Here is a 15712-nt window from a genome sequence, read left to right on the forward strand (position 1 = left end):
CAAAAAAAAAAAAAAAAAAAAAAAAAAAAAAAGCCTAATATATGTAATAGTAAATGCCCAATAGATATTGGCTATTATTTTCAATATTGGTGATTCATGATTATCATAAAATCAGTGGTCCTCAAAAGCAATATGTGTATGCACTTATGTATATAGTATGTACATACTATATAATACTACATACATACTATATATAGTACTATATACATACTATTTTTACAAAAGTTTTGGGAGACAAGGTCTTGCTCTGTTGCCAAGGTTGCAGTACAGTGGTACAATCATGGCTAACTGCAGCCTCAAACTCCTGGGCTCAAGTGACCTTCCTGCCTCAGCCTCCCGAGTAGCTAAGACTACAGGCACATACCACAATATCTGGCTAATTTTGTAGAGACAAGGTCTCACTACGTTGCCCAGGCTGGTCTTGAATTCTTGGCCTCAGATGATCCTCCCACCTCGGCCTCTCAAGGTGTTGAGATTACAGACATGAGTCACCATGCTCGACCAATTTAAGTAATTATTAAGGCAGTTCAGTATGTATTTGTGAGAATAAAACAACACAGAGCTCATTCTAGACCAGGGGTTGACAAATTCAGCTTGAAGGCCAAATCTGGTCCACTGCCTGCTTGCATATAACCTGTGAACTAAAAACAGTTTTTACATTCTTAAACAGCTAAGAGAGAAAAATCAAAAGAATAATAGTTTGTGACAAGGGAAGATTACAAGAAATTGACATTTCAGTGCACACAAAGAAAGTTTATTGGAAGACAGCTATGCTTATTCATGAACATATTGTCTATGGCAGCCTTCACGCTACAAGGGCAGAGTTAGGTAGCAGAGACAGAGACCATATGAAACACAAAGCCTAAAATATTTATTACTTGGCCCCTTACAGAAAACGTTTGCCAACTTCTGGTCTAGACTGTTAGCTCTCTGATGGCAGAGACAGATGAGGCCTAGCTCAGCGCCTGGGCCCAAAATTGTGTTCAGCTTTTTGATGAATAAATGTGGAATCAACATGAAAAGCCTGAGATGGGGCTCCTCATACATGGTAAAGATAGTTGTTCTCAAACAACCAAGAGCCTTTTTGAAAACTGAGTGAGAGAGGACTGCCCCAGTCTGTGTGGCCCAGCGAGGATCTTTGTCATCCTATCATTCTAATGGTGGAATCTGAGGCCACACTGAAGAGAGTAGGGAAAAAGGACATCAAAAGGACAAACCAACAAGAGAATTCTGCATTCATCAAATATACCCATTTTAAGACAATATGAGAATCACAAAAATACAGGAGAATTCATTTTGGAAAAAGTTATATTAAAAAAAATCCTATGGGCTTAGTTTACCTCAAGCTTATTTTTAGATATGGCTGCTTAAAAGGTTTACAAAGTCTTAAGCTGCTAAATGTAAGTATGATCCGAATCACAGTAAATGTTAGATCTTACTGTACTCTGTGCTAGTTAGACAATATCCAGAGTGTCACATTCAACCTACGGAGCCTTATTTTTAAGGTAATTTAGTGACAACCTGGTTTCTAGAGGGGAGCTATCTGCACAGTGATGGGTCTAATCTAGGCACCATTCAAACAAGGCAAGTTGATGGAACTGAAGAATAGTTACCATAGAGATGAAATTGCAGTCCCCATCTAAATTAACGTAATTCATATAAAACATTTAGAGTACCTGGCACATAGGAGATACTTAATAAATACAAGCTTTGTGGGAGGCCGAGGAGGATGGATCAACTCAGGTCAGGAGTTCGAGATCAGCTTGGCCAACATGGTGAAACCCCAATTCTACTAAAAATACAAAATTAGCTGGGTATGGAGGCCCGTGCCTGTAATCCCAGCTACTCGGGAGGCTGAGGCAGGAGAACTGCTTGAACCAGGGAGGTGAAGATTGCAGTGAGACAAGATGGCACCCCTGCATTCCAGCCTGGGCGAAAGAGCAAGACTCCATCTCAAAATAAATACATACAAGCTTTGATCATCAGCACCATCAGCTGAAATATTATAATGTAAAAGAAGCTAACTTTACTGTCATACCCTTAGAAGGTATAACCATATCCACAAATGGAAATCAGGTTGCTAAATCAGCCATATATAAATTATTGCAAATGTTAATAGTTTATGGCAAAATTTACTTACAATTTTTTATCAAGTAATTATCACTAAATATTCAGTCCACTTTTCTATCTCTACTGAGGAGACTTTGGCAAACAATTTAACTACTTCTGTTGCTCTAAAACCAGGGATGCAAAAGACATTTATTGTTCACTGAATACCCATGTGCTCCCTCTCACTTCTAGGCCCTTGCTATTAAGCAGGGTGATAAGCTTAGTTCTAGCCAATAAGCTGTGAATCAAAGTGATTTTTGTCACTCGAGGGCAAAGCATTTCAGAGCTGGTACGTGATTATCCAGTTCCCCTTCCTCTGGTGGGATCACTTGAAAGCTCCATGTTAAGAAAGCAAATTCGCAAAAATGACAGCAGCCTGGATTTCTGAGTCATTGCATATAGGTGAGCTGCCCTGGAGAACAGCCAATAAACACAGACATTTACATGAGCAAGACAGCAATGGAGATTTCATGGTTAATTTGTTACTGCAGCACAAACTACTCTATCCTGACTAATACATAAAGTCTGATATTTTGGTAGTATAGAAAGAAACTTTGTATTAATCTGTGATCAGTCATCTCGGGCACTTTACAAAAATTAGCTGAATAAGCAGGGAAATTTTCCAAACCTTCCTCAGACAGCTATCTATGCAACTTTACTATTTCATTTCAAGTACATTCACACATTATTACCACATCTACTCCAAATTAAAGATAAATATTTAAAATCAAATCCTCTCTGACACTCACTTATTGAAAAAACTTGAGAGGTAACTAAGACATACATTGAGCAATGTAACCGCTGGCAAACATACTCAGCTAATGTTGTTCTCTCACATAGTTGGTTGCCTGCTTTATGACCCTTGGGCTCCATTTTCAGAAGACATGTGGCAGGAATTAGTGCCCCAGGCAAAGCTGGCTTAGTTTCCCTTTGTTAGCAGTCAACAGGTATGCTGTTAATTGAACCAACCAATTTCAGTGGGGCCTTAAACACAGAGAGATGCTATCTCCTTTGGCTGGCAGTAAAAATATCCAGTAAGATAAGGACTCAAGCCTGTGTCCTTTGATACATTCATGATTTAAAACCACTGGAAACTCTGGAATCTGGCAGGCAGCAGGGTATAGGCTTCCACAGCCCTGAGTTCAAATCTCAGCTCTTCTACTGACAAGCTGTGTGAGTCTCAGGCCAAATGACACAACCTCTTTGAGTCTCAGTTCCTACTCCCTTCACAAAGCATTTTGAGAATTACTGGGATTGATGTAGGTGGAAGTACTCAATATACATTGGATGCTGCCATAGTGCTATGGAATTCTAAAAGTCAATCTGAATTTCATTAACTTTATGTTTTATTACAAGCAAAACAACATTCTCTGCTACATTTAAAGCAGTGAAAAATGTATCTTTGGCTTTACCCTTAGGTTAGATGCTGTCTTATAATAGTCATGAAGATAAATTCCACTACCTAATCTGATCATCTTCCAATATGATCAAGCTCTTGTTAGGAAAACATATCTTGAGTTAAATTTCTGCTCATCTTCTAGAGGCAACCGACTTTTAAAAATTCCTAAGAATTTCCCAGCCAGGCATAGTGCCTATAATTCCAGCACTTGGAGAGGCCAAAGCGGGAGAATTGCCTGAGCCCAGGAGTTTGAGACCAGTGTGGGCAACATGGCAGATCCTGTCTCTAAAAATAAATGAAATAAGATAAATTTTAAAAATAAAAATAAAGTAAAATAATTTCCCACCAACCACATTCTGCTGATTTCCAATTCTGATCATGTATTTTTATAATCCAAGTAAGTTGCCCTGATACTAAAAATCAATGTCACCACAGGCTAATGATAAAAAAAAAAAAAAAAAATTCAGACAAATTCCAACATGGAGGCATTCTACAATGTATCTGATTGCTATTCCTCAAAACTCTCAAGATCATCAAGAAACAAGGAAAGTCTGGGAAACTGTCACAGCCAAGGAGAGACTAAGGAGACACAGCAACTAAATGTCATGTAATATCCTAGATGGGATCCTGGAACAGAAAAGGGATTTTGGCTAAAAACAAAGGAAATATGAATAACCTACGGACTTTAGTTAATAATAATATAACAAGATCAGTTCATTAATTATAACAAACATGTCATACTAATTAATGTAAGATGTTAATAATACGGCCCGGAGCGGTGGCTCACGCCTGTAATCCCAGCACTCTGAGAGGCCGAGGCGGGTGGATCATGAGGTCCAGAGATCGAGACCATCCTTGCTAATATGGTGAAACCCCGTTTCTACTAAAAATACAAAAATTATCTGGGCATGGTGGCACACACCTGTAGTACAAACCACTCGGGAGGCTGAGGCAGGAGAATCACTTGAACCCAGGAGGCAGAGGTTGCAGTGAGCCGAGATCGTACCACTGCACTCCAGCCTGGTGACAAAGTGAGACTCTGTCTCAAAAAAAAAAAAAAAAAAGTTAATAATAGGGTAACAGTATATCATTGTGGGAGTATATGGGAGCACTGTTTCATCTGCTTCATTTCTTTGTAAATTTGAAACAGTTCTAAAAGATAAAGTCTATTCATTTTTTTTAAGTCACTACAATGTTATACTTACTTCACATGTATTAAAATGGCCATAATTTAAAAGACAGATAATTAAGTGCTGGTGAGGACGTGGAGAAACAGGAACTTCCATCCATTGCTGGTAGGAATGTAAAATGGCGCAGCTGCTCCAGAAAACAGTTTGGCAGTTCCTCAAAATGCTAGGTGACATGACCCAGCAATTCCACTTCTAGAAATGAAAATAAATGTCCCTAATAAACCAATTCACAAAGGTTCACAGCAACAATATTCATAATAGTCCAAAAGAGGAAACAACCCCAATGTCTATGAACTGAAGGATGAATACATAAAATGTGGTATGTCCACACAATGGTATATTATGCACACCCATGAAAAAAAGTCTTGATATGTGCTACAACATGAATGAACCTTGACAGCATTGTGCTAAGTGAAATAAGCTAGACGCAGAAGGCCACATATTACATGATTCCATTTATTTGAAATTTCAAATTTCAAATAAAGAGGCAAATCTATAGACAAAAAGTAGATTTGGCATTGCCTGGGATGGGGCAGTTGGGGAGGAGGTAGTAGAAGATGAGGAAAGTGCTAATGAATACAGGGTAATGAAAATACTGTAAAACTGACTATACATTTTAAATAGGCAAATTGTATGGTATTAAGGAAAGTCTGAGAAACTGTCACAGCCAAGAGTAATAAAACTGCTATTTCAAAAACAATGTCATAAGTGCCAAGAATACTGATGAAACATCATTTAATCCTATTCAAAGTGAAGATTTTGACAATGTGTGGTTGATATGAAACCTTTAATTTCTCTGAGAAGTCCTGCTGCTTGCTTTAGTAATACCCTTAATGCCTCAGGGCATAACATAGTCAAAAAAACTGTGCATAAAGAAGTTGTAAATGAACCTTGGTATCCTTTCTAGATTAAATGAGCAACATGTACATCACAAGGTCTTCCTTAAGTGTGCCTGAGATGTGAAATAGCATGCAGAATATTCCCACTGATATTTAACAATACATTAACATGCAAAAATGGGTATCACTGTGTACCCTTTTGTACAGTGCTTCAGGATTCAGTCATTTCCTCTGAATTATGAGAAAATTACAATGTTTTGGGCTCTCCCATTATTTATTGTCCTAGTGCTATGAGAAATGCTTATAGTAACCTCGCAGAAATACTTCAATTAAGGCTTAGTCTCCCACAGAACTATATATATCACATGGGGAGAATATAACTTTGTAAAATATTTAGAAAGTTTAATCTTCTATCCTATACATGCCAGCTGTACATTAGCAGGAAGTATAAGTTTTAAAACAAAACTACTTTGTTCAAGATGAAAGAGATGGATATTTTCCCATGTTAATCAACTCTTATTTCAAGAACTCATTTTACTGTTAACATTAGAGAAACTGTAATGCTGCATAGTTGAGGGTTAGTCATAAAATACATTTAGACTTTTATAAAAATTGCATATAAATTTCATAGAGAAATTATTTTATTTGGTAACAGAAGAAAATATGAATTGACTGGAAGAGCACTAGATTTGGAGCTAGAGTGACGTCCCATGATGTCAGGAGTTCAAGATCAGCCTGGTCAACATAGAGAAACCATGTCTCTACTAGAAAAACAAAAATTAGCTGGGCGTGGTGGCGCATGCCTGTAATCCCAGCTACTGGGGAGGATGAAACAGAAGAATCACTTGAACCTGGGAAGCGAAAGGTTGCAGTGAGCCAAGATCGTGCCCCTGCACTCCAGCCTGAGCAACAGAGCAAGACTCTGTCTCAAAAAAATAAATAAACCCTGACATTTTTTCAAATGTTGAAATTATGAGACACAGTTACGAGTTTAATTTCTGCCACTTTCAAATCAGGCAACCTCCAGGAGGCAAGTCATTCCCTAAGTCTTGGTCACTTATCAGTGAAAGGAAGCAAAATCAGAAAGCTTTTTTAAACCTCAATAAATGCCTTACCTCTTTATCTTGTAGTTGACTAGTTACTTTCACATTCACTATCTTGTTTGATCATCAAACCTACAGCTGAAGAGAAGGCCTTCCTTCTCATGGGGTCAGAAACACAATCACAGACTTTGACTTCTCATTCATGGTTCTCATGGCCAACTGGTTTCAGGTATCTAAACTTTAAATTGCCCTAAGGCTCATTTTAATTGACCACTAAACATTCAGAGATTTTCAGATTACCTTTTTCCACTGATAATAATCTTGAATTTTTTATTTATTTATTTATTTTGAGACGGAGTCTCCATCTGCCACCAAGGCTGGAGGTGCAGGGGAGTGATCTCGGCTCACTGCAAGCTCCGCCTCCCAGGTTCATGCCATTCTCCTGCCTCAGCCTCCTGAGTAGCTGGGACAACAGGCACCTGACACTACGCCCAGCTAATTTTTGGTATTTTTTAGTAGAGACGGGTTTCACCATGTTAGCCAGGATGGTCTCGATCTCCCTACCTCGTGATCCACCCTCCCCGGCCTCCCAAAGTGCTGGGATTACAGGCGTGAGCCACCACACCCAACCAATAATCTTGAATTTAATTTGGCTGTTTGAGGATAAGAAAGGGATCAAGCAAATTGTTATTATTGTTTTTTCCAAAATTAACTCACTTCCATGACAACTTCTGATAAAAAAACATCATTGGGTTTTTGTGAGCTGGGTTTCACAGCTGGCACCTCACTGACCTGATTAACACTTAAAATTGCAATAACTGGGTCACTCTTAGAAACATTTCCTTGCCTAAAAGGATGTCCCAATGATCTTAAACCTGGGGAGAGGGGAAGGAAAAGGGAGACCGCCAGGAAAGAATTCTGAGAGCTCTCCAGGAAAAGAGAGCAGGAGTCTTTGAGAGGTTTTGGTTTATTCACAAAGGTTACAAATACCAACTTGATATCAACCTAGAGATTCTACTTGTCTAAACCTTTCCCCCTCTTTTATTCATTACAAGCAGCCCTTGGTCCAAGGCGTAATTAACAAGACCGATCCTTTCACAGCCATTTACCAGGGTCTTAAACTCAAATCCAAATTGTATTTTGGCTGTACTGCTAAAATCTCTTATTTCTTAGTTCTCAAAAAAAATTGAAGGAGCTTTTGTCTTTTTTTAATAAAAACATCTTATTTCTTGAAACTGGATCTATAAACAATTTAATGTATTGTGTTCCTCAGTAATAGAGTAAATCTGATTCCTGCTAATATTTTGGGTCGACACCCCAAAACCTTTTGCTTTTTATCATGAAGAAGCCCCTCAGACACCTTGTACCTTACTAATGTCTCCATCCAATTTACTATCAAGAAAAGACAGTTTCTCTTTTTTTTTTTTTTGTGGTCAGCTTGGATCTTTTGAAGGAGGCATGTCTGTGTGCAGTGAGTTATTACCCAGATATTCTTGTAAGCATTTTTTTTTTTTTTTTTTTTTAATTGAGGCAGTGTCTCACTTTGTCACCCAGGCTAAAGTGCAGTGGCACAATCTCAGGTCACTGCAGCCTCAACCTCCTGGGCTCAAAATGATCCTCCCACCTCAGCCTAAGTAACTGGGACTACAGGCACGCGCCACCATGCCCAGATAATTTTTTTGAAGAGACGACGTTTTGCCATGTTGCCCAGGCTGGTGTTGAACTCTTGAGCTCAAGCGATCCATCTGCCTCAGCCTCTCAAAGTGCTGGGATTACAGGTGTGAGCCACCATGCCCAGTCTCGTAGTTTTATAGCTGTGAATTGCTCACAAAAGTCAATCATAAAATTTAGTTTATCATAAAGTCTGAAGTCCCTTCACCACTGGACTTTATGACCAAAGCCATGTCTAACTCTGCTAGGAAATATTTTCTGATGAAACAAGTGTTTTAAGTAAGAAAAAAACTCTCCCAATCATCTAACTCCTCATCCTTTCTGTGCCTACAATATTACTATAATAAAAAGCAATATGCCTTTACAGAAGCCATGCTACATATGTCTCACCGAAAACGGTACGTAGGCCCTTTCAGACGAAGTGCTGAAAAGAAATCAGATGATCAAAGTTGAACAGCCTCACATCTCATGTGACCTTACATGTCAGCAAAGTTTCCAGCAATCAAAATTGTATAACCATTTTATAACCAATAAACCCATATGCAGCACAAATGCCTCTTTCTCTTTCTCCCTGACGTTCATCATCAGTCAGAGTAAAAGTTAATTCGGAACTGGATGAAGTGACAAGCTTTTGAATGTTGAGAGAAGTAATAAGGGCCAGATGCGGTGGCCTCAGCCTCAACACTTTGGGAGGCTAAGGCGGGTGAGTCACTTGAGGTCAGGAGTTGGCGACCAGCCTGGCCAACATGGTGAAACTCCAACTCTACTAAAAATACAAAAACTAGCCCGGCGAAGCCAGAAGCTGCCGGCCCTGCCTTTCATATCCAGAGAAAAGGCCCTGGGAACACAGAACCACTCAGGGGAAGGTAAAGCACAACCAGGAAATGGAAAGAGAGCTCAGGCAGCAAGGGAGGGAAGCACGCTCTCAGCTGGGTTCCATTCTGAGACTCCCAGGAGTAAGTTCTCTATGTAATTAGGTTCATCAAGAGGAGAGAGAGGAGCACATTTTCTCACAGGTCTAAGCTGGGGCCTACAAGTGGGGTCTTTAAATTATTTGTCTTTGACCTGGGGCCCTTCCTGAGGTATCCACACCCACCTCCAATTAGTCCACAGGGACTTCACAACTCCCCGATCTTAAAAATTGGGGGAGAATGTGTTCACACCTGGATTCTTCCTGGGGGTTTATGGCCATAGTTCAAAGGCCTGAGATTAGAGTCATGACCCATAGATATTCCAGGAGCTTCCAGCAGTGGATCCTGACACCCCAGGGGAAAAAATCCTTACACCTGGTCACTCCAAAGTTCTTAGGCTCCTACACAAGGTGAGTTTCCCAGTTTCCCATTGCCAACTCCACAGACACCCCCTGGATGACCACCAACTCACTCCTCCACCACAGCTCCACCCCAAAAGAGGGTGGGAGCAGATCGAAGTGGCTTTAGTGGTGTACCCAGAGAAAAAGCTGCTGTCTCTTTCTTCAGGAACACTTCAAGAGAAAAGGAGATAAAGACTAAGTGGAAGGAAAAAAACGAAAATTTAAATTTAAATTTAAATGTGGCTCAAAGAATGTTGGTGGTTCCACCAGCTGAAACCTGTGGCTATTCTAAGCATCTGTTAGAGTTACCTCAGAAAGAGCTTTGCATTTTTGTTAAGATATTTGATTAAGTTTTTTGAGTGCTCAGTGTATAAAGTCAGATAGACCTGGGGTCAAATCTCAGTTCAGCCACTTGTAAACTGTGTGACTTCAGATAAATGCTTTTATCTATCTCCCTAAGCCTCAATTTTCTCATCTAGAAAATGAAAGTAGGCCAGGTGCAGTGGCTCATGCCTGTAATCTCAGGGCTTTGGGAGGCTGAGGTGAGAGGATTGCTTGAGGCTAAAAGCTTGTGATCAGCCTAGACAACATTGCAAGACCTCATCACTACAAAAAAAACTTTAATAAGCTGGGCATGGTGGTGCACACCTGGGAAGCTGAGGCGGGAGGACTGCTTGAGCCCAGGAGTTCAAGGTTACAGTGGGTTATGATCATGCCATTCCACTCCAGATTGGGTGACAGACTGAAACCTTGTTTTCAAAAAATAAAAATTAAAAATAAATGGGTAATTATTGCACCTATGTCATAGGATGGTTTATAAAAATGAAAAGATATATTACTTGTAAAGTATTTAGTATAGTGCCTGGTTCATGGAAGATATTCTGTAATACTAGTTATTAATATTACTATTATTTTAAGAAAGATATTTGTCATTTTACAAAGGGCCATGGTAAATGCTACGATTTAATATTTGGACATTTCAGTGTATGAGACATTAACTTCAACATACTACCTGATTTTGCATTTGCCTCATCAATTTTCACTAACGTCGTCATAAAAAACATAAATATATATAAAATATATAAAACCAGGCCAACCTTTCCCTTCCCCCCACTAGCCATTTCTCAAGCTCATTTGTTCTGTCTCTCCTCTCAACTGCTCTCTCTCTCCTTGACATTTTTAATGGACCATCATTGCCTGTGGAAATACGAAGATGGTGGTCAACCACAGGGTGCGAGTCAATGGCAAGGATGTGGCATCCAACAGCTCCCTCATCACTGAGTGCAGCTCAATGGAAAGGCTGTGTTTTGATTTGCAAAATGGTTATGATTTGCAAAGTGCAACGTTTGTTCCAAGTAAACAAATATTCCAAACCACCTCTTGAACTGGAATTTTGGAGTCAGCAGCACTGCTTTCTGTCTTGTTTCTCCAGGCAGAACCTGATCACAATTGTCTCTCCATCAGCCTTACCTCAGCCCCATGTTCTTGGGCCATAAACACCAACCTTTGGTGCTACCCTCCTGGCCTAGCCTCACTGCACCTGGCCTACCCTCTCCAAAGCCACTGCTCACCACCTCCTGGTAGTGTAGAATGTCTTTAGGAAATAGACTCTCAGTCCCAAGGACTTTGGGCCAACCCATTTGTGTCCGCCTCTGACAAGCTAAGCTACCATGACCTTTCCAGAATTCAACTCCCCAGTGTGAAGATTCCTAGGACCCCAGCCACACTCCCTCCTTACTGTGTACACTCAACCTTGAACTGGCCAGCAGCCTTGTGTTTCACCTCTTCCAATGACACATGCATTCTCTCCTTTAGATTTCCCCTTTAGATTGGTTTCTGAGGGCTTTCAATCCACAAAACTTCTTGAACTGGAATGTCTTGCTACCAACTCAAATTAATCTTGGGAGGCTGAGCATGGTGGCCCAGGCCTGTAATCCTAGCACATTGGGAGGTTGAGGCAGGCCAACGGATTCAAGACCAGCCTGGGAAAAACAGTGAGACTCCATCTCCACAGAGTGTTTTTCTCTGTGGGAAAAACACAAAAAGTACAAAATTAGCCAGGCATGGTGGCACGTCCCTGTGGTCACAGTTACTTGGGAGGCTGAGGTGCGAAGGATCACTTGAGCCCGGGGAGATGAAGGCTGCAGCGAGCAGTGATCATGCCACTGCACTCCAGCCTGAGTGACAGAGTGGGACCCTGTCTCAAACATAAATAATAAATAAATAAATAAAAATAATTGTGGGGCCAACAACCTCAAAAATAGATAATGAAAAGAGCTTGGGTCTAGTAATGAGGAATTTTGAACAGAGCTTCTGGCTATCCCGCTAACTAGCTTAGTTAAGAATATCTGAGTCCCTCCTCTATACAATTAGGGGATAGTCTGGATAAAGTGCTACCATATAGCTCTAAGATCCTAAATGCCCACCCTCCCCATGGCAAAATGCACTTATTTATTTATTTGTTTTTTCATTCATGTAATAACTATTGAGTGTCTGACATTGCAAAGCAATGTGCCAGGTATTGTGAGGGGTTAAAGATCATCCTTCAGAGAGGTTATCATCTAGAATGGGAAACAAGACAATCACATCACTAACTATAAGAAACAGAGACAATGTCACAATTCAAGGTATCTTTTTTTTTTTTGAGATAGAGTCTTCCACTGTTGCCCAGGCTGGAGTGCAGTGGCATGATCTTGGCTCACTGAAAGCTCTGCCTCCCGGGTTCACCCCATTCTCCTGCCTCAGCCTCCCAAGTAGCTGGGACTACAGGCGCCCACCACCATGCCCGCCCGGCTAATTTTTTGTATTTTTAGTAGACACGGGGTTTCACAGTGTTAGCCAGGATGGTCTCAATCTCCTGACCTCGTGATCCACCTGCCTCGGCCTCCCAAAGTGCTGGGATTACAGGTATGAGCCACCGCACCCAGCCAATTGGAGGTACTTTTAAGATAAAAAGAACATTATAAACCCATTACTAACACCCCAACCCTGAAATTCATTTTCAACATGTCTTTCCTTCTCTGCATCTAGTCTTTCACCACATGCTTCTTCCTTTACATTTCTTAATTCTGTGCCCTCCTTTCTCCACTTTGAGTCACAGGCTTAATCTAGGGCCTGGACCAACCGCCCCCTGTTATGTTTTTACACCTGTCTCCCATACTCACCCTAACTAATCTGTGATCTGTTAACAAAATATGAGGAATCAGAAATGGACTTGGCTGCTGTCTTGATACAGCTCTAAGACGGCCTTCCCCATATTATAGAACACACATGAAATCCCTTTACAAAACTATCCATACTGCACTTCCTTCCCCCACTCCCTCCTACAAACAGGAGCTAAGAATACACTTTGTGCTTAGTGCTGGGTGGGATGTTTAAGTCGTAGGCTTTAACCTCCAAGAGCTTACACAACCTGTCAACTTCCTGGTCGGGAAGTTGGGAGGTGCTAAAATACTCAGGATACTATATACAATGGGGATATTAACAGCACAAACAACAGTAGTAAGTGCTATAGGGTTCAGAAGAGGGAGAGCTACTTCATGCTAAGGCAATCAAGGAAGGCTTCCAAAAAGGTTACACCCGAGCTACACCTTGCACCATGGGCAGGACTTCAATATGGAAAGAGGGAGGCAAACAGGCATTTTGGGCCAAGGGCCCAAGTGACTGAGGGAAGGAAGGAGGGCGGTTTCAGGACCAGCAAATTGTTAGGTGGGGCTTCAGTGAAAGGGCACTTTTTGAAAGGAGTTTGCAAGGCACCAGCAAGCTTAGTAAGAGAAACAACTAATTTTCTGCTTAAGTCAGACTTCATGGTATAAGAAGATAGAAGAGAAAAAGGAAGTTTAATAATCGAGGCAAAGAAGAGTATCAGCAGGGAGTGGTAAAAAGACCCCAGAAAATGAGAAAACCTGGATTTGCTAATGAGGGGATTTGCTAATTAGCTTTGCTAATGAGGGGCTTGGGTGGCCACAGCAAGTCATCTAACCTCGCTGGTCTCAGTTTTCTCATTTGTAAACTGAAGCAGCTGAACTGGCTGACCTCAAAGGTCTCTACAGCCCAAACTAGACCAACTGTATATTATTTCTGCCATTAAAACATTTATCATGGGAGGAATGAAGGGGGGCAGGATACCTGTATTCCCTTTCCATATAGGTTTCTCTTCCTGAACTTAAAATTTCCTCTTCCTAAACTTACTACCTTTCTCTCTCTCTCTCTCTCTCTCTCTCTATATATATATGCCTCCACATTTAACACTTTACTATAGAATTTCATTACATAAATCAATTTAAAGGAGAGCTGATTACAAAGGTGGTGGGGGGTGGGGGTGTAAAAGAACTTGCTTCAAGTTCTGTGTGTGCCCCCTGGCCTGAAATTTTGCTTCTGGCTCACAGGTTCTTCAAGAAATTTATGCAACACAGCTTAAGTCTCATACAAGTATATCCAACACCGTGGCTGGAGGGAAAAATATCACGGTATAAGCCATAAAATGTGACACAGTAAGTAAAGGGGGAAAGGTGAGAACTCTGTTACTCATCTGAACGACGGCTTCCTTTTAGTAATGCCAAATGAAGCCCGAAATACAGTAATAATTGAAAAGTTAGGGGGAAATCTTAAATTTTGTAAATTCTCCACTTGAAAATGCAGCTGAAACACGGAAAGTTTTTTGGCAGTGAAATTCGCTGAAAACTGACATTTTTATGCCGCATCCAGAGGTCCCTATGCTCCAGGAAAGGTACCACAAACAGAAAGCACGGATGGGATTTCACTACAGCCCTATTGATCCTATGCACCGAAAGGCCAAAGGCAAATAAAACAGTCTCAGAATTAAAACAAAACAGGCTGGATCAGAAAGCCTCACCGGCAGCCACCCAAAGTTGAAAACAGAAAACTTAATGAAATACCTTACTTCAGTGCAGGGAATCACAATTCAGTTAACAGGATTATTGTTTAAGCAGCATAAATACGCGATTTAACACCTGCGGGCATTGCCTGCCCGGACCGGGCAGAAGCGCGCCCAGAGGACGGTGGGCGCCGCACTGCACAGCCGGGAGACGAGAGGCGAGCGAGGGGACTCGGAGAGACTGCCCCCGAGCCTCCGCGCGCCCCGAAAGGAGTAACGCTTCGCTTTCCATCCGTCTGTCCAGCCTTCCTTTTGGGCCCTATCCCCACCCCCGCGTACCTGCCGCCTCCGCCGCCGTCCTGCCCTAGAGAGCGCAGCTCCCACTGGAGATCCAAGTACCTGCAGGTCTACTCTGCGGCTACCTCTCTGCGCCCGCGCAGCCGCTGCGCTCGCGCCACTGCGCATGCTCGGCCGGCACCCGGGCCCCCAAACTCTGAATCCACTTGCCACGTTTTGCCTGCGGCTCCCAGGGGGAAGGAAAGGGAAGCCCAGAGCCTGGGTTCAGGCTAAGGGTGAAAGACGAGTTGCAGGCGCTGGGAGCGTGGATGGGGAGAGGTGGATGGGCGCTGCGGCAACGTTATCTCTACCCCCTACAGTTACCCAAGTCTAAAGATGACCACCTACACCCTGGGAATGAGTTTAGCACAGCGGTTCTCAAACTTGAGCGTGGATCAGAATCACCTGGAGAGCTTTTTAAACTCACAGATCCCAAACTCAGAGTTTCCGATTCAGTTAGGTCTGGAGCGTAGCGCGACAGTTCCCATTTCTAACATGTCCTCAGCGAAAACTGGTGCTACTAGTCTGGGTACCACACTTTGGGACCTGCAGGTCAAAAGGGAGGGTATACGTTACTAAAGAAGACTTGCTTCTCTCCCCTACTCACTCTCTCTCTCTTTTTTTTCGTTTGTTTCACGTATTGCTTGCTTGTCATTTAACAGCCACACCTGATTAAAATAAATATATAACGAAAGCCCACACAAACAAAAGTGGGATATTTTCTCTCGCATGTGAGTCAAGTAAGTGGAATGCTGCCTCAAGAGTTCTCACATACTTTGCCTGAAGCATAATCCGTAGTTGTGGTCTGTCCAACTCAGTCCAGAGAACAGAACAAGGTTTTGCTGCCCCTTTAAACTCAAAATCCCACGTGCCCTTTCTGCGCCTAGCACAATATTCAATACGGAATAGGCACCCAACCAACCCTGAGATGGTAACAATAGAAAAAAAAGCGAAATTGAAATTATTTTAAGAACCC

At 41.7% G+C, this 15712-nt stretch overlaps 1 protein-coding gene across 1 annotated transcript in view; it reads right to left on the bottom strand.

Annotated features, from left to right (window-relative positions):
• The window catches only part of PLS1 (plastin 1), a 111493-nt gene extending 96628 nt beyond the window's left edge, over nt 1-14865 (bottom strand). The window contains exon 1 of the mRNA XM_025377651.1: nt 14740-14865. The gene's annotated coding sequence lies outside the window, so the exon portion shown is untranslated. The remainder of the gene's footprint in view (nt 1-14739) is intronic.
• Nucleotides 14866-15712: the final 847 nt, after the last annotated feature.

This window comes from Theropithecus gelada, chromosome 2, assembly GCF_003255815.1.
Source record: "Theropithecus gelada isolate Dixy chromosome 2, Tgel_1.0, whole genome shotgun sequence".
Classification (NCBI taxonomy): Eukaryota; Metazoa; Chordata; class Mammalia; order Primates; family Cercopithecidae; genus Theropithecus; species Theropithecus gelada.